Here is an 18,583-nt window from a genome sequence, read left to right as displayed (position 1 = left end):
TATAATCTTTTGGCACCAGTATCCTACCAGACCCCTGTGTCATCCTGGGGCTTGTGAAAGTCCTCATTGGATTGAGGCTCTTCAGCTCTGGCTCTGTCTCTTCAGCTCTGGCTCTGTCTCCTTCATCACCGTCACTCTCAGTGCCACCACTGGGATCTCTACTGATGCTTCCTTATTATTTTTCCAAGCACGCTCCTTTCCTGAGACTTCTCTTCTTTCTCAAAGGAATGTGATAAATTTGCCAGCAGTGCCCATGCCACTCCTATCCAGGATGAGAGTAAAGAGAAACCAGGCTTTCTCCTCTATGTACTGCATCAGTGTTTGCCATGCCTACCAAAGCCAGGACAGAGGCTGGGGCTGACAGTGGAAGGGAGGGGTCTTAGGCCAAGCAGGAAAAAAGAGGGAGTGTAGAATTCCCCATTCTGACTTATCTGATTATTTCTTTTGGGTTTCAGGTTTCATTCTTTTGTAGCATGTAAACTTGGAGTTTTATGTAAGGACTTGCTTAGAGTCAAAGTTAACATTTCTGTTAAAAATATTTTAAAAGGTAAGTTATGTACTTCATTTTGCACTATATTGAGAAGTATGTAGTATCAGGTTGTCCTACTATTAGTAATGCCAAGTTTATCATCTGGTTAAGATAGTGACCACTGGATAGCTTCATTATTAAAAGTGTTATTTTCCAAATATCCTGGTCCTCCAAAGTCTTTAACCTAGTGGACTTGACATCTATTAATGATCTTTGCCTAAATCAAATATTTTGTTTAAAATTGTTGATTTTCTAATTATGTCACTATTTCTATATTTATTAAGTAAGCTTTTGTAAAGAACTTCCTCTTATCAGCTGGGTGAACTTCTATAAAGGCAGAGACAATGCTTAATTCTTTCCTTTTAACTGCCAATTTTCAGATGAAGAAATTGATGTTACAGAGCAAAAGGGGCTTGCTGCCTGATGTGCTAGAAACCAATACTGTGACACCAGGTTTTTGAGAAAAGAAAAGCTTTGTATGGCCAGTCCACTGACAAGGAGTTGGGAGTGCAGCTCAAATCTGTTTCCTCATGGTGGCCTTAAGGCAGTAATTTTATTAGAAAAGGTTTAGGGAGTGGATTCTGGGATTGGTAGGTGATTGGTGGAAGGAAAGGGAGATCTGAAAAGTCCTCAAGCGTGGTTCAGTTATCTCTTTATGCCCTCATGAGTCACTTGCAGATTCAGGAGGAGTTAGTATGAAACGTGGTGGGAATTCAGGCTCTGATGTCAGCAAGCTCCATCTATGAAAACTCCAGTTGGCCGTATTGATTTCGACTAATTTCAGCCAGTTTTATCTTACAAGTGGAGGGAGTTTTAGTATTTCAGTAAGTCACTTATTTTCTTATCTGCCATCCTGCAAACTCAAGTATTACTGTTAGTCATTAGTTTCTTTCAGTCTGGAGCACAGTTTCATTGATGCAGTAGTCATCTCCTGTGGTGGAAAAAATTTGAGCTCTTCTTCTTTCCTCCCAGTGCCCTCCACCCTCCCTTTTTAAGTGTCACTTTGGACTCTTGGATACTTATTGAATAATTTATAATCAGTTAGAGACATTATTATTTTTGAAGTTAAAATTGTCCCCAGCTTGGTTGGTGGGATCTACTTCAGGCTGCTTCTGTGTCCTGTAGATATCCCATTCATCTTTGAGTTTTCCTTGCTTTTTGGCTTAGGAAGATTGCTAGGATTTCTTGTGTTTGTTGTCATTTTTAATAGAATTATTCAATTCCATATATTAATATGAGGTATGTTAACATCTTTGTTGTTGAATTGTTCCAACCAAGAATGTGGAATGTCTTTTAGTTTGTTTAAAATATATATATATACGTATATGTATATATGTGGTACTTTAGGTTCTGGGGTACATGTGCAGCTCATGCAGGATTGTTGCATAGGTACACACATGGCAATGTGGTTTGCTGCCTCCATCCCAGCATCACCTACATTTGGCATTTCTCCCCATATTATCCCTCCCTGACCTCCCCATCCCCTGGCTGTCCCTCCCTTGGCCCCCCCCAGTAGACCCCAGTGTGTGACACTCCCTTCTCTGTGTCTATGTGTTCTCACTGTTCAACACCCGCCTATGAGTGAGAACATGTGGTGTTTGATTTTCTGTTCTTGTGTCAACTTGCTGAGAATGATGGTTTCCAGATTCATCCATGTCCCTACAAAGGACACAAACTCATCGTTTTTTATGGCTACATAGTATTCCATGGTGTATATGTGCCACATTTTCCTTGTCCAGTCTACCATCAATGGACATTTGGGTTGGCTCAAGGTCTTTTCTATTGTAAACAGTGCTGCTATGAACGTATGTGTGCATGTGTCTTTATAATAGACTTATTTACAATCCTCTGGGTATATACCCAGTAAGGGGATTGCTGGGTCAAATGGAATTTCTTTTTTTCTTTTTTTTTGAGACGGAGTTTCGCTCTTGTTACCCAGGCCGGAGTGCAATGGTGCGATCTCGGGTCACTGCAACCTCCGCCTCCTGCGTTCAATCAATTCTCCTGCCTCAGCCTCCTGAGTAGCTGGGACTACAGGCGTGCGCCACCATGCCCAGCTAATTTTTGTATTTTTAGTAGAGACAGGGTTTCACCATGTTGACCAGGATGGTCTCGATCTCTTGACCTTGTGATCCACCCGCCTTGGCCTCCCAAAGTGCTGGGATTATAGGCATGAGCCACTGCTCCCGGCCTAATTTCTATTTCTAGGTCCTCGAGGAAGTGCCACACTGTCTTCCACAATGGTTGAACTAGTTTACACTCCCACCAACAGTGTAAAAGTGTTCCTCTTTCTCCACATCTTCTCCAGCATCTGTTGTCTCCAGATTTTTTAATGATCGCCATTCTAACTGGTGTGAGGTGGTATCTCAATGTAGTTTTGATTTGCATTTTTCTAATAATCAGTGATAATGAGCAGTTTTTCATGTTTTTTAGCCTCATATATGTCTTCTTTTGAAAAGTATCTGTTCATATACTACTTCTACTTTTGGATGGGTTTGTTTGTTTCTTGTAAATCAGTTTTAGTTCTTTGTAGATTCTGGATATTAGCCCTTTGTCAGATAGGTAGATTGCAAAATTTTTTTTCCCATTCTGTTGGTTGCCAGTTCACTCTAATGATTGTTTCTTTTGCTGTACAGAAGCTCTGGAGTTTAATTAGGTCCCATTTGTCTATTTTGGCTTTTGTTGCCAATGCTTTTGGTGTTTTAGTCATGAAGTCCTTGCCTCTGCCTATGTCCTGAATGGTTTTGCCTAGGTTTTCTTCTAGGATTTTTATGGTGTTAGGTCTTATGTTTAAGTCTTTAATCCATCTGGAGTTAATTTTAGTGTAAAGTGTCAGGAAGGGGTCCAGTTTCTGCTCTCTGAAAATGGCTAGCCAGCTTTCCCAACACGATTTATTAAACAGGGAATCCTTTCTCCATTGCTTGTTTTTGTCAGGTTTGTCAAAGATCAAATGGTTGTAGATGTGTGGCATTGCCTCCAAGGCCTCTGTTCTGTTCCATTAGTCTGTATCTGTTTTGGTACCAGTACCGTGCTGTTTTGATTACTGTAGCTTTATGGTATAGTTTGAAATCAGGTAGCATAATGCCTCCGGCTTTGTTGTTTTTGCTTAGGATTGTCTAGGCTTTGTGGGCTCTCTTATGGTTCCATATGAAGTTTAAGGCGGTTTTTTCCAGTTTTGTGAAGAATTTCATTGGTAGCTTGATGGGGATAGTGTTGAATCTATAAATTACTTTGGGCAGCATGACCATTTTCACAATATTGATTCTTCCTAACCGTAAGCATGGAATATTTCTCCATTTGTTTGTGTCCTCTCTTATTTCCTTGAGCAGTGGTTTGTAGTTCTCCTTGAAGAGGTCCTTTACATCCTTTGTTAGTTGTATTTGTAGGTATTTTATTCTCTTTGTAGGAATTGTGAATGGGAGTTTGCTCATGATTTGGCTCTCTGTTAGTTTCTTATTGGTGTATAGAAATGTTTGTGATTTCTGCACATTGATTTTGTATCCTGAGACATTGCTGAAGTTGCTTATCAGTTTAAGGAGATTTTGGGCTGAGATGATAGGGTCTTCTAAATATATAATCATGTTGCCTGCAGGTGGAGACAATTTGACTTCCTCTTTTCCTAATTGAATACAGTTTATTTTTTTTTCTTACCTGATTGCTCTGGCTGGAACCTCCAGTACTATATTGAATAGGAGTGGTGACAGAGGGCATCCTTGTCTAGCGCTTTATTTCAAAGGGAATGCTTCCAATTTTTGCCCATTCAGTATGATATTGGCTGTGTGTTTGTCGTAAATAGCTTTTATTATTTTGAGATATATTCCTTCGATACCTAGTTTATTGAGAGTTTTTAGCATAAAGGGCTGTTGAATTTTGTTGAAGGCCTTCTCTGCATCTATTGAGATAATCATGTGGTTTTTGTCTTTGGTTCTGTTTATGTGGTAGATTACATTTATAGACTTGTGTATGTTGAACCAGCCTTGCATCCCCAGAATGAAGCCTGCTTGATCATGATGGATAAGCTTTTTGATATGCTGTTGCAGTTGGTTTGCCAGTATTTTATTGAAGATTTTTGCATCTATGTTCATCGTGGATATTGGCCTCAATTTTTTTTTCTTGTTTAGTCTCTGCAGGGTTTTGGTATCAGGATGATGTTGGTCTCATAAAGTGATTTAGGAAGGATTCCCTCTTTTTGTATTGTTTGGAATAGTTTCAGAAAGAATGGTATGAGCTCTTCTTTTTATATCTGGTAGAATTCAGCTGTGAACCGTCTGGACCTGGACTGTTTTTGGTTGGTAGGCTATTAATTGCTGCCTCAACTTCAGCCTTTGTTACTGGTCTGTTCAAGGTTTCGCCTTCTTGGTTTAGTCTTGGGAGGGTGCAAGTGTCCAGGAATTTATCTATTTCTTCCAGGTTTACTGGTTTATGTACATAGAATTGTTTCTAGTAATCTCTGATTGTAATTTGTATTTCTGTGGAGTCAGTGGTGATAACCCCTTTATCATTTTTTATTGCATCTATTTGATTGTTCTCCCTTTTCTTTTTTATTTTTCTGGCTACTGGTCTGTCTATTTTGTTGATCTTTTCAAAAAACCAGCTCCTGGATTTATTGATTTTTTTGAAGGATTTTTTTTTTGTGTCTCTATCTTCCTCAGTTCTGCTGTAATCTTAGTTATTTCTTGTCTTCTGCTAGATTTTGAGTTTTTTTGATCTTGCTCCTCTAGCTCTTTCAATTTTGACGATAGGGTGTTGATTTTTGATCTTTCCTCCCTTCTCTGGTGGGCAATTATTGCTATAAATTTCCCTGTAGACACTGCTTTAAATGTGTCCCAGAGATTCTGGTACGTTGTCTTCGTTCTCGTTCGTTTCAAAGAACATCTTTATTTCTGCCTTCATTTCATTGTTTTTCCAGTTGATATTCAGGAGCCAGTTGTTCAGTTGCCATGAAGTTGTGCGGTTCTGAGTTACTTTCTTAATTGTGAGTTCTAATTTGATTGCACTGTGGTCTGAGAGACTGTTTGTTATGGTTTTCCATTCTTTTGCATTTGCTGAGGAGTGATTTACTTCAAATTATGTGGTCAATTTTAGAGTAGGTGAAATGTGGTTCTGAGAAGGATGTGTATTCTGTGGATTTGGCGTGGAGATTTTTGTAGATGTCTATTAGGTTTGCTTGGTCCAGATCTGAGTTCACGTCCTGGATATCCTTGCTAATTTTCTGTCTCGTTGATCTGTCTTAATATTGATAGTGGAGTGTTAAAGTCTCCCACTATTATTGTGTGGGAGTCTAAGTCTCTTTGTAGGTCGTTAAGAACTTGATGTACCTGGGTGCTCCTGTATTGGGTGTGTATGTATTTAGGATCATTAATTCTTCTTGATGCATTGATCCTTTTTACCGTTACGTAATGCATTTCTGTGTCTCTTTTGATCTTTGTTGACTTAAAGTCCATTTTATCAGAGGCTAGGATTGGAACTCCTGCTTTTTTATGCTCTCCATTTGCTTGATAAATCTTCCTCCATCCCTTTATTTTTAGCCTATGTGTGTCCTTGCATGTGAGATGGGTTTCCTGAATACAGCACACCAATGGGTCTTGACTTTTTATCCAATTTGCCAGACTGTGTCTTTTGATTGGGACATTTAGCTAGAGGAGCATTCCAGACCCCACTCACCTGGGGATTGCCCGTGGGGGCTGCACAATAGCAAGTGTTGCTGCTGGTTTATTCCTCTGCTATCCTTGTCCCAGAAGGGTACCCACCAGATGTCGGCCTGAGCTCTCCTTTGTGAGGTGTCTCTTTGGGTATATGGGGGTCAGGGAGTTGCTTGAGGAGACAGTCTGTCCCTTATAGGAGCTCAAGTGCTATGCTGGGAGCTCTGTGTTCTCAGGTCCCTTTAAGTCTGCTGCAGCTGACCTTATAACCGCCTCTTTTCCCAGGTGCTCTGTTCTAGGAAGGTCAGCTTTATTTATAAGTTCCTGTTGTGTTGCTACCTTTTTTCATAGATACCCTGCCCCGCATGGAGTAGTCTAGTCACAGTTGACCAGCAGAGGTGTTGCTGAGCTGCCACAGGCTCTGTCCAGCTGCTGTGTGAAGTGCCTATGTATTGGTGGACTACCCCAGTAGTGGGGGATGCCCTTCCCCACTGAGCTGGATGGTCCTGGGTCCAGCTGTGTTTGCTTTGAAACTCAATCCAGAGCATTTCAGATTGCTTGTTTTGTAGGGGTGGTACCTGCTGAGCCTGATCGCCTGGCTCCCTGTCCTAGCCCCCACCCTTTCAGTTGAATGGACGGCTGTGTCTCTCAGGCATTGCAGGTGCCAGTTGAAATGACTGCCAAGACTTGTGTGAGTTTCTGTGTGCCGACACGGCACGGGTTGAAAACCACCATGCTGAAAACTCAAAAGTTGTGCTTTTCGGCCTGGAAATCTCCTGATCTGTGGGCAGTGGAAACTTGTTTGGAAATGTGGTGAGCACTCACCCTCTGCGCTGTTCTCGCTGGAAACTGCACTCTGGAGCTGTTCCTATTTGGCCATCTTGTATCTCCATCCTGTTTAAAAATATTTTTATGTCTCTTAGGAGTGTTTCAGAATTTTCTTGATACTAGTTTTGCACATTTCTTGTTAAGATATTTATGATGTATTTAATTCTTGTTACTTCTCTTTCGTTTTATCTTCTAGTTGTTTTGTAATTTCTTTGTGAGGTTTTGGTCCCATGAAATGAGTTTGGAAGTATTTTTTCCTGTTGGATTTTTGGAGGATTTTGCATAGAATTGGTAGTATTTCTTCTTTGTTTGGTAGAATTCATCTATGAAGTCATCAAAGCCAGGACCTTTCTTTATGCGAAGACTTAGCTACAGCTTCATTTTCTTTCAGAGATAGAGCTCGTTAGTTTGTTTATGTCTTCTTGAATGAGCTTTGGTATTTTTCATCTTTTAAGGAATTTGTTCGTTTTATCTAAGTTGCTGAATATATTGGCATAAAGTTCTTTATAATAGAACTTTAGCCCCTTATTATCTTTTTCATGACTTTAGAATCTGTAGTGATACAACCTGATTCCTGATATTGCTAATTTGTGATTCTTTCCTTTTTTTTTTTTCCTGATCAGTGTGGCTGAAAGTTTATCAGTTTTATTGATCTTCTCAAAGACCGAACTTTTGGTTTTATTGACATTTTTCCTGTATTGTTCTGTTTTGTATTTCATTGATTTTCATGTTGATTTTTATTCTTTCTACTTTTTTTCTGCTTATGTTGTAACTTGCTCTTTTTCTAGTTTCTTAAGGGAGAATTTGAAATGATTGATTTGAGAACTTTCATATTATCCTATTGAGACATTTGGTGCTATGAACTTCCACCTAAGTACTGATTTAGTGGCACTCCACAAATTCTGATATGTTTTATTTTCATTTTTATTCACTTTAAAATACTTTCTAATTTCCTTTTTATTTCTTCTTCGATCTATGGGTTAAATAGAAGTGTGTAATCTAGTTTCCAAATATTTGGGGATTTTCTGGAGATCTTTCTGTTACTGAGTTCTAATATAATTTGATTGTGGTCAGGAAATATGCTTTGTATGACTTGAGTTTTCAAAAAGTTATTGAAATTTGTTATATGTTCCAGAATATGATCTATCTTCGTATATGTTTCATGTGTACTTGAGAAGAATGTGTTCTGCTATTGTTGAGTAGAGTGTTCTAAAATATTAATTAGATAATATTGATTGAGAGAGTTGATTTTTTTTTTTGGCCTACTTGTTTTATCAGTTACTGAGAGACAGGTATTGAAATGTCCAACTCCGTCAATTTGTGTAATTTTTTTGTTGTTGTTTTACCAGTTTTTGCTATGTGTATTTTGAAGCTTTGTTATATTCATGAACATTGGAGACTATGATATCCCTTTGACTAAGTATACACTTTGTACACTGTAGAGGGTGCCCCCAGTATGCTGTAATGCATACCCAAGGTACGCTGTGTCTTCTATGCCAGTATTAGCACAGAAGTGAGTCTCTGCTCTCTATGGCTGCAGTTTCCTCATGGAGTGTTGAATTGGGCATCTGGTCTGACCTGGTGCCACCACTGTGAGCAGCTGGCCTGGGAAATGGGGGAACAAGATGTGATTTCCACAGTGACGAGCTGAGATGGCTAGCTGGTCCCAGCCACAGCTGCTCCTCAGAGCTCTCCTTCCCCTTTAAACCTCGTAAACCATTGCAGAGCCCTATGAGTTCCTACTCTGCCTCCCCCACCTCAGCCCACACTGCTGTTATCCCCTCTCTGGCCTTATCCCCGTTTGTCTTCCCCCCTCTAGCTCTGCTGCAGCTTTAGTGAGTTCCTCTTTGTTTCTTGACACTATCAGGCCTGCTGTGGCCTCAGATCCTTGGTGTGCCCCTCCTGCCTGCAGCGTTACTGCCCCAGATCTCTACATGGGTTCTGGGCATCATGCCTTGGATGTCATGTCTCTCTGGGCCTGATTCACTGACAGCTTCTCAGTGCGGCTTAACCCACTTTGCTACACCTAGAAGCCCTTACTCTCCCCATCTCCTACCTGCCCAGCTCAGTATTTTTCCAAAGCACTATCTATCATACTGAGTTTACTTATTTAGGTAGTTTATATGTTTAAGAAAAGTAATTTCCACACGGCAGTATTTTGGTTTATTTTGTTCAGCACTGTCATGGCACATAGTAGGCATGCACATAAATATCACAAAGAGAATGAGTGGCTCCCAAAGGCCACATAGCTGAAGGGCTCTTAGATAGACTTTTCTGGGACTGTTACATTAAAGCTCTTTCTGTTTCTTTAGCTAAAGGATTCTCAGCCGCATTGGCCACAATCTTTTTGGTCAAAACCCTTGCAGTTTTCTGTTGCCTCTAGAGGGAAAGATGCAGCTTCAGAATGCTGCAGAGAAGAGCTGCAGGCTGGGCCTCTGAGGGCCTGAGCCTCTCCACAGGAGAGTGAAGACCTGCCCTCATCCTTCCTTTCAGGGTCCGGGGAGGCCCCAGGAGGCTGGTCAGGCCTGGTTCTTAGGCCACTGTGTTGTTCCAGAGCTGCCACTGCTGGTCTTTCCCCACTGCCTTGATTCCTTTTCTCTTACAATCCAGAGGAAGGGCATCAGAGTTCCCTTTCCAATGTATGCTACTGTGTACCTCTCTGGAAATAAAAAGCCTCACAAATTCAATGTCTGGCAGAGTACTTTCTACCTTTGTGCCTATGGTAGGGTACTTTGCTACACAAATAAAAATGAAATTTGTGTACAGGTATTAAGTGTCCATCTCATCCTCTCATTAAAAGGCAAACATCAGGAACTTGTGCTGTTTGTATCTGAGATAGTTTATAAGACATAATTTTTGCAGAACATCAACTATTGTGTAAAAATTGCTTCTAAGACACTATATTACTTTACAGTTTTTAAAATGTTTATTTTGAAATAATTTTACAATGTACAAATACAGAGAACACTTGTACAGTCTTTATACAGAATTTATCAATTTATAACATTATTTGACATTTAGAAATCATTTTTTCTTTCTCTTTTCTCTCTCTCTGTGTGTATATAATGTTAATAGACTCCTTGATGATTTTATCATATGTGTGTGTGTATGTATGTATGTATGTTTGTGTCTGTGTATATATATATGTATGCCTATACATATGACCTGTGTGTATATATATGTGTTATATTATACATGTATATATTATATGACCTGTGTGTGTGTATATACGTGTATATACACACACACAGGTCATATAATCAATCAAGGGGAATATTAACATTAGGGATCTCAAAGTGCTGGGATTACAAGCATGAGCCACCACACTCTGGCCTACCTTCATGTGGTATGGTGTGGTTTGGTGGCTCATGCTTGTAATCCTAGCACTTTGAGAGGCCAAGGCAGGCAGATCACTTGAGCCCAGAATTTCCAGACCAGCCTGGGCATCATGGTGAAGCCCTGTCTCTACAAAGAAATACAAAAATTATCCAGGTATGATTATATGCACCTGTAATTGCAGCTACTTGGGAGACTGAGGGTGGGAGGATCGATTGAGCTTGAGAGTTTCAGGGTGCAGTGAGACATGATTGTGCCCCTGCACTCCAGCCTGGGCTACAGAGCCAGACTGTCTCAAAAAAAAAATATAAATGCCCATCGATGATAGACTGGACAGGGAAAATGTGGCACATATATACCATGGAATATTATGCAGCCTTCAAAAACGATGAGTTTGTGTCCTTTGTAGGGACATGGATGAACCTGGAAAGCATCATTCTCAGCAAACTGACACAAGAGCAGAAGATCAAACACTGCATGTTCTCATTCATAGGCGGGTGTTGAACAATGAGAACACATGGACACAGGGAGGGGAGCACTACACACTTGGGTCTGTTGGGGGGAAATAGGGGAGGGTCAGTGGGGGGTGGGGAGATGGGGAGAGATAGCATGGGGAGAAATGCCAGATATAGGTGATGGGGAGGAAGGCAGCAAATCACACTGCCACGTGTGTACCTATGCAACAGTCTTGCATGTTCTTCACATGTACCCCCAAACCTAAAATACAATAAAATAAATTAAAAAATACATAGAATTATGTATGTTAGAATCCATATACATGTAGAATTATCCTGTCACTCTATTCTTGAGGAGTTAGGCTTGTTAGGCACTAGGTCTGCCTCAAGGGAAAATATAGAACTTCAGAGAAGAGGACCTACTGTTCATTATTCTAAACAAATATAGCATAATGTTGATTAATTTTTATATCGCATTCCTCATACCCAAAATGTGCCCTTAATAATGATGAATATGATAGTAATAGGGCACATAATGATGAAGATGATAGTAATGAGCACCCATTATAGGTTCCTGCTAAATGTTTTGTGTTAAGTGTTTCACTTCTTCTTCATAGCAAGCCTGAATGGTGGGTACTCTCACCCTCCCCATGTTATTGATGAGGAGTCAGAAGCTGGTAGTGAGTCAGATCTCTGTTTTGTAAAGCTAGCAGGTAGCACAGTGTGCACTCAGGTCTGTGCAACTCCAGTGTGAGCTATGTCTGCTTCCTGTAGTATACTTCCTGTATAATTTTACCTTCTAAATGATGTGCTTTTAGAGTATATCTTCTTGTGTATGTGACTGTCAGTGCATTTCCAAAGTTTTGGTATTGTAAGTGTGGTCAGGGTAGGCTGCTGACTTGCTGGAGTAACATTTAAGCCAATTCCGTGTTAATGTTAATAAACCCCTTGATGGTTATATGATTGTTATAACACATAAGAGGTTTAGTTAAATGAAGGAGAATGGGAAACTGCGATAAGAATAATTCACCTTTTATGATTTTCCCCTCAATAAAAAGATGACAAAGTAGGATTTCCAAGGTGGATTCAACTATATTTCCACTTCCCATGGTTACACTACTAGGAGTCAGCAGAGGGCACTGTTGCCATCAGAGTGTCTTTCTAACAATTTAAGAAGTATACAAATAGAATGTCCTCTGTAGTTTTTGAGAAACTCTCTTGTGGTACCATGCAGTATATTTAGTAAATTTTAGCTATGTCATTGCATTTGGGGATAAAGCACTTTGCCCCCATTAAAAAAAAAAAACAACTTTCTCCTTATCGAGGATAAAATGTTCTATCATCACGTCTCTGGAATTTAGGTGGCTCTCTGCTCCGTTCATCCTCCGTAAGACCTGAGAAGCCTGGCCTGACACTAACCAGGCAAGCTGTAGGGAGCGGCAGGAAGTAAAGGGATGAGGCCAGGTCGTTTGGGGTTCATCCATTAACAAACAGTTACTGAATGCAGGAGATGGGCCAGGCACAGAAGGAAGCCCCACCTCCATGTGATCCCTGCCTGATAGGATTAGGGACAGAGACAGGATTGGGTATCCAGGACAGGCATGGGTGGGGATGGGTGGCATGAGTTATTCCTGAAGGGTTCTGAGGAAGGGCACACCAGGAGGAGCTGGGGTGGGGATGAAGTGACTAATTGCAGTGTCCAGACAGGTTACTGGGGAGGGCTCCAGGCCAGGTGGTAGTGTTGTGTAGTAGAGGAAAGGATAAAGCTTTATGACATAATTTCTTAATAAAACCAGAATTTGGTCATTCTGTATGGACATTTACAGGATTCAATTTTTGAATAAGTGATTTTATGGATGTTCCAATTTACTCCAAGTCACTGTAATCCTATTAAAAAACTCCAATGGAGGCCGGATACGGTGGCTAACGCTTGTAATCTCAGCACTTTGGGAGGCTGAGGTGGGCAGATCACCTGAGGCTGGGAGTTCAAGACCAGCCTGACCAACATGGAGAAACCCCATCTCTACTAAAAATACAAAATTAGCCGGGCATGGTAGCCCTTGCCTGTAATCTTAGCTACTTGGAGACTGAGGCAGGAGAATCACTTGAATCTGGGAGGTGAAGGTTCTGGTGAGCCGAGATCATACCATTGCACTATAGCCTAGGCAACAAGAGTGAAACTCTATCTCAAAAAAAAAAAAAAAAAAAAGGAAATTTATCAAACTTCCAGAGTATCAAACTTGCAGAGTAGAGTCTATAATCTGTTTGGAATGCACATATACATATGAAATGGCTGAGAAATTTTGTTTTAAATATTTAATTATGAGAAGGTATAATCTTTTATATTTGTACAAGCTACAGAAAAACAGTACAATGAAAAATCATGTAGCAACCACAGTTTAGAAATAGGCTCGTACCACAAACTTTGAAGCCACCTGCATGTCCCCAGTCTGCTCTCATCTGCTGCTTTTCCTGCCAGACAGGACCACCATTCTATGTTGTGTTAATTGTTCCCTTGCTTTTTCTTTCTTTTTAATGTTTGTAATTAACCATCTTTGTGTTGTGAAATGACACATACCAAAGTGCATAAGACAGATTATTGTAAAGAAAACAATCTGTGTGATCACCATCCAGGTCTCGATTATGTTTTGAAAATGAATTGAGAGGAGGCTGGCTTAGCAGATGTTAACCACTCTGAAACTATATTAACCAAGAAAGTACAGTATCATTAAAGAACTTGATACCCAGGGGAGTGGAGCAAAACACCTTTCACATCTTTCACAGTTCCATATTTTTCTGTCAAGTTATTTTTGTGTACATAAATCTTTTATTCATATTTTAATATAAACTCATAGAAGAAGCAATGAATAGCTATTTTGATTAGCTACATTATGATGTATCTGCATATAAGTGTATATCTTCGTCCTTTAAAAGATACATATGTATTTCTTTAGAAAGTTCGTATAGAATGCATTGTGTAAAATAATTTGCCTTATACTGGCTAAAATGATTTCTATAATTGAATATGCAGGGACTGCAAATAATCAAATGATTTATGTTTGTTTTTAGATAGAACAGTGCCAATGAAGTATTCAGAGTGAGTTCTGGCAATTTAATGTTGTCTACCACTTGATCACAGTATTTTCTCTGAACAAAATATACGTTTGTTCTGTTTTCTTAACTGTGTTTCATGAACTTTGATACAAGGTCCTCTGATTTTCTTTTCAATGTCTCTTACTAAAAACAAACCGAAGAACCCAGTTAACTCCTAATACCTGGGATTAGATTCTTGAGTCACAGAGTGGGAAGAGTATTTCCAAACTGTTTCTGTGGTAAGTACTCAGAAATAAGTGTTATCTCATTGGCTGACCAGCAATGTCTCCTAGCTCAGCTAGTGCTGTAGTCATCCATTTTGAGGCAAGAGCTCGTTCCTCTTAGCTTTGAGTTCTGACATGTCTCCGGCAGGCTCAGCTCTCAGGCCAGTGGACACTAAGTCCTCCTTTACTTTTCTTCCTCCATTGTCCTTTCAGATCCAAGCATGTTCTATTTTGGCATGGTCAGGAGGACCCTAGGTCCTCTAATTCCATAAAATATTGCTCATGCTTCTAGACGTTTTTCTCCCTCAGTAAGAAGCTGTGTCTAGGGAAAGGCTTTTTGACCTCTTAGCACCTGATAGTGAATAAAAAGGATCTGTGTCCTTTCTTTTTTCCTTATGGGTTTATCTGACTGCTTCTCCTTTGGAACTTTGTCATACTCCTTCCCCAAGGAACTGGAAAGTGTCCTTTCTTTGTATTTTCATGTGTTCTGCCACTTTGTCAAGTTATGGCTATATTGATAATTTTTAAAAAGGATCCATCTAATTTCTTTTCAAAGAAAAATTTATGATCCCTGAGCTTGCACATATTGTTACCTGCTTCTTTGTGTATTTTCACTAAAATTAAAAAGAAGTTTAGATGAAGAAATATTTTGCTACCTGAATTGGATTTATGAGGGGAAGGAGGGAGTATGGGTAAATAGTGAAGGAAATACTGAGAGTAATTTGTAAATGAAAACTTGAGGTGAGCTTATAACAGTGCTTGTGGGTTTTTCCATATACATTTTGTTTTCTATTCTTTTGGAAATGTAAATAGATGACATTGGGTCCCTAATTTCAGTCATTCACTAGGAGGACTCCCAGGACTCAGGATATAGTTGTATTGTTGGCTAAGATGTGTGACAGTGAAAGGATACAGAGCAAAGTCAGCAAACAGAAAAAGGGCATGGGGTGAAGTCTGCAGGAAACCACTGCAAGCTAAGAGTTCTGTCCCATGGAGTCAACAGAGAGTGCACTTAATTCCTCTAAGAATGAGTTGTGACCGGACATGTGAAATGTCTACCATTAGGCAGCTCTAATGAGAGCTCATTAGAGACTGAGCACCCAGGGTTTTTACGGGGGGCTTGTCACATAGGCAGTCTCTGCCTGGCACTAGCAGAATTCCAGACTCGCAGAAGCAAAGAGGATGTTGCATTAATCACATCGTACAAATTGTTTAGGTGCAGGGACCACCCTTACTGGTTAAGGAATGATGGGTGAGAACACTCCTGAAATCCAAATGCCTGGACCACATTCAAGGGTCAGGCTTGCAGGCAGATCTTCCTAGGAATTGACAGTGTGAAGCCTGCTGTATGAACTCTTTTCAGCATAGCTGTCCACCAGCACTTTAATGAGGTGATGGTGCTGCCCTGTGAAAGAGAAGACAGGAAATAGTCCAGTTGTGTCTTTGAAGTATAAATAGAGCTTGCCAAAGGGCCTGATCAGCAATGCAGAGTATGAAGAAATATATATTTATTTGATCTTGTATCAGGCTAATTATTACCAATTTTCAGAAGCTGAAGGAAAAAGACTTCGCATGATGCAGTATGTTGCAGTATTTTTATCAGTATTGAGAGGAAGAAGAATACTAAAGAAGCAAAGGGAGATAAATCTTAAATAACAACTGCCTCTGTCATTTGAGTTTTTCTAAAAATAAACTTTACTTTTTAGAGCCATTTTAGGTTCACAGCAAAACTGGGAGGAAGGTATGGAGATTTCCCATATAGCTTCTGTTCCACAAAATCATAATATCTCCCATTATTAATATCCTGCACTAGAGTGGACAGTGTTGACCGTATCATAATCACCCAAGGTCCTACCATAGTTTATGGTATGGTTTACTCTTGGTGGTATATATTTAATGAGTTTGGACAAATATTAATGGTCCATAAACACTATTATAGTAGTATACAGGGTAGTTTCACTACCCTAAAATTCCTCTGAGCTTCACCTATTGATCCTTCCCTTCACCTTAACTCCTGGCAACCGCCAGTATTTTTATTGTCTCCATACTTTTTCCATTTTTAGAATATCATATGGTTGGAATCATACAGTATTAGCCTCTTCAGACCAACTGCTTTCAGTTAGTAATACACATTTAAGTTTTCTCCATGTCTTTTCATGGCTTGATAGTTCATTTCTTTTTAGTGCTGAATAATATCACATTGTCTGGACATTCCACAGTTTATTCATCTACTGAAGGACATCTTGGTTGCTTTCAAGTTTTAGCAATTATGACTAAAGCTGCTATAAGCATCCATGTGCAGGTTTTTACGGCCACAAGTTTTTAACTCCTTTGGGTAAATACCAAGGGTTGTGATTGCTGGATCATATGGTTTGAGTATGTTTAATTTTGTAAGAAATGGCCAAACTGTCTTTCAAAGTGACTGCTACCAGCCATAAATGAAAGTTACTATTGCCCCACATTCCTACCAGCATTTGGTGTTGTCAGTGTCCTGGATTTTGTCCATTCTTTTAGATTCTTTTGGATTTTCTACCTAGACAATCATGTCATTTGAGAACAGAGTTTTATTTCTTCCTTCCCAATCAGGATACCTTCTATTTCCTTTTCTTGTCTTATTGCATTAGCTAGGACTTCAGTATGATGTGAAAAGCACTGATGAGAAGAGCCATCCTTGCTCTGTTCCTGATCTTAATGAGAAAGCTTCAAGTTTCTCACCATAAAGCACAATGTTAACTATAGGGTTTATGTAGGTATTCTTTATTAAGTTGAGAAAGTTCACTTATGTTGCTAGTTTTTCCTGGATTTTGTGGGATGCTGTTTCTGTATGTATTGTTAAGGTCATGTGATTTTTCTTCTTAAGCTTGTCAATGTATTGGATTACATTAATTGATTTTCTAATGTTGAACCAGCTGGAATTACCTTGGATAAATTCTACTTGCTCATAATATATAATTATTTTTCTACAATGTTGAATTTGACTTGCCAATATTTTGTTGAGGATTGTTGCATCTTTATTCATGAGAGATACTTGTCTGTAGCTTTCTTTTCTTGCAATGTTTTTGATTTTGGAATTAGAGCAAAACTGGCCTTATGGAATGAGTTAGCAAGTATTCCCTTTGCTTCTATCTTTTGAAAGAGATTTTAGAGAATTGATATAATTTCTTCCTTAAATATTTGGTAGAATTTACCAGTGAAGCCATTTGGGCTTGATGCTTTCTTTTTTACAAGGTTAATAATTATTGATTCAATTTCTTTAATAGCTATATCCTGTTCAGATGATTTCTTCTTGTGTGAATTTTGGCAGATTGTGTCTTTCAAGGAATTGGTCCACTTCATCTAGATTATCAAATGTGTGGACATTGCCTTGTTCATAGTATTCTCCTATTATCTTTATTATCTTTTTAATATCCATGAGATCTACACTGATGGTCCCTTTTTTCATTTCTGATATTAGCAATTTGTGTTCCTTTTTTCTTAGTTTACCTTGTTAGATGCTTATTGCTTTTATTTTTATTTTCAAAAAATCAGATTTTGGTTTTGTAGATTTTTCTGCATTGATATTTTCTGGGTTTAATTTTACTGATTCTTGCTCTAATTTTTCTTCTTTTTTTTCTGCTTAGTTTGGATTTAATTTACTCATCTTTTTCTAGTTTTTTTTTTTTAAGGTGTGAAAGCTTAGATTGTTGATTTCAGATCTTTCTTCTTTTCTAATGTGTGAATTTAATGCTATAAATTTCCATTTAAGCACTGCTTTTATTGCCTCTCACAAAATTTCGTAAGTTGTGTTTTCATTTTCATTTACTTCAAAACATTTTAAATTTTTTCCTGGGATTTCTTTTTTGACCCATGTGTTATTTAAAAACCTGTTGTTCAGCCTCCAAGTACTTTGGAATTTTGCAGATCACTTTCTGTTATTGATTTCTAGTTTAATTATATTTCACAGTTTGATAGCAGACATTGTATGATTTCCAGTCTTGTAAATTTGTTAAGGTATGTTTTATGTTTTTTTTTTCTTTCTTTTCCCTCGGAGACAGAGCCTCAGGTGATTCGCCTACCTTGGCCTTCCAAGTGCTGGCATTACAGGTGTGAGCCACCACACCTGGCCAAGGTGTGTTTTATGGTTTTATGGCCCATAATGTGGTTTGTCTTTGTAAATGTCCCATGTGAGCTTGAGAAGAATGTACATTCTGCTCTTGGTGTATGATGTAGTCTGTAAATGTTCGTTATACCCAGTTGATTTATGACGTTGAGTTCACCTATGTCCTTACTGATTTTCCGCCTACTGGATCTGTCAATTTCTGATAGAGAGGTGTTGATGTCTCCAACTATAATAGTGGATTGTTTTTCTTTGCAGTTCTTTCAGTTTTTGCCTCAGATATTTTGATGTTCTCTTGTTAATCACATACATATTAAGAATTGTTACGGAATTTTGGAAAATTGATCTCTTTATCAGTATCTGATGGCCCCTCTTTATCC

General features: G+C 39.0%; 1 protein-coding gene across 1 annotated transcript in view; it reads left to right on the top strand.

Moving 5' to 3' along the window:
• FBXO15 (F-box protein 15) overlaps nt 1-18,583 on the top strand; it is a 75,714-nt gene that overhangs the window by 26,546 nt on the left and 30,585 nt on the right. The gene's annotated exons all lie outside the window — the stretch shown is intronic.

Source organism: Sapajus apella, unplaced genomic scaffold, assembly GCF_009761245.1.
Source record: "Sapajus apella isolate SASKATOON/1434 unplaced genomic scaffold, GSC_monkey_1.0 scaffold30, whole genome shotgun sequence".
NCBI classification, from domain to species: Eukaryota; Metazoa; Chordata; class Mammalia; order Primates; family Cebidae; genus Sapajus; species Sapajus apella.
This window is presented reverse-complemented; position numbering and strand designations above follow the sequence as displayed.